Source organism: Pteronotus mesoamericanus, unplaced genomic scaffold (assembly GCF_021234165.1).
Source record: "Pteronotus mesoamericanus isolate MK-2021 breed Mesoamerican mustached bat unplaced genomic scaffold, CSHL_Meso_final scaffold_31, whole genome shotgun sequence".
NCBI classification, from domain to species: Eukaryota; Metazoa; Chordata; class Mammalia; order Chiroptera; family Mormoopidae; genus Pteronotus; species Pteronotus mesoamericanus.
In genome coordinates, this window is record NW_026555312.1 from 18,024,083 (window position 1) to 18,025,736 (window position 1,654).

Here is a 1,654-nt window from a genome sequence, read left to right on the forward strand (position 1 = left end):
ACCTCAATCTGATGTATCATTAGCAAATATATTTTCCCATATGGTTGGCTCCCTTTTCATTTTGCTGATGTTTTCTTTAGCCATGCAGAAGCTTCTTATTTTGATGAGGTCCCACTTGTTTATTCTTTCCTTTATGTCCCTTGCTTTAGAAGACATATCAGTGAAAAAATTGCTGCGGGGGATATCTGAGAGTGTCCCGCCAATGTTCTCCTCTAGGACTTTGATGGTGCTGCGACTTCTATTTAAGTCTTTTATCCATCTTGAGTTTATTTTTGTGTATGGTGTCAGCTGATGATCCAATTTCAATTTTTTGCATGTAGCCGTCCAGCTCTCCCAACACCATTTGTTGAAGAGGCTATCATTGCTCCATTTTATGCTTCTGCCTCCTTTGTCAAATATCAGATGCCCATAGAGACCTGGGCTTATTTCTGGGCTTTCTACTCTGTTCCACTGGTCTATGGATCTGTTCTTGTGAGAGTACCAGATTGTTTTGAGTATAGTGGCTTTGTAGTAGAGTTTGATGTCCGGTATTGTGATCCCTCCTACTTTGTGTTTCTTTCTCAAAATTGTTGTGGCTATTCGGGGTCGTTTATGGTTCCATATAAATTGTTGAAATGTCTGTTCTATTTCTGTGAAGTACGTCATTGGTATCTTAATAGGGATCGCGTTGAATCTATACATTGCTTTGGGTAGTATGGACATTTTGATGATATTAATTCTTCCAATCCATGAGCATGGTATATGCTTCCATTTATTTGTGTCTTCCTTCATTTCTTTCTTCAATGTTGTACAGTTTTCTGGGTACAGGTCTTTTACGTCTTTGGTTAAATTTATGCCTAGGTACTTTATTTTTGTTCTTGCTATATTGAGTGGTTTTGTTTTGTTTTTTTTTCTGATTTCTTCTTCTTCTATTGCATTGCTGGTGTACAACAATGCGTTTGATTTCTGAATATTGACTTTGTATCCTGCTGTTTTGCCAAATTCACTTATTAGGTTGAGGAGTTTTTGGGTAGAGTCTACAGGGTTCTCTATGTACACTATCATGTCATCTGCAAACAATGATAGCTTTACTTCCTCCTTTCCTGTCTGGATGCCTTTTATCTCTTTCTCTTGTCTGACTGCTGTGGCTAGGACTTCCAATACGATGTTGAAAAGAAGAGGTGAAAGAGTACATCCTTGTCGTGTTCCCGATCTTAGTGGGAAAGCTTTCCGTTTTTGCTCGTTGAGTATGATATTGGCTGTAAGTTTTTCATATATGGCCTTTATTACGTTGAGGAGTGCCCCATTTATTCCCATTTTGGTGAGTGTTTTGATCATCAATGGGCGCTGTACCTTATCGAATGCTTTTTCTGCATCTATTGAGATGATCATGTGGTGTTTGTCTTTTCTTTTATTTATGTGATGTATCACGCTTACTGACTTGTGTATATTGAACCATCCCTGCATGCCTGGCATGAATCCCACTTGATCATGGTGGATAATCTTTTGAATGTTTTGCTGGATGCGGTTTGCCAATCTTTTGTTGAGGATTGGATTTTAGCATCTATGTTCATCAGCAAAATTGGCCTGTAGTTTTCTTTCTTTGTAGGGTCTTTATCTGGTTTTGGGATCAGGGTGATGCTGGCCTCATAGAAAGAGTCTGAGAGTCTTCCCT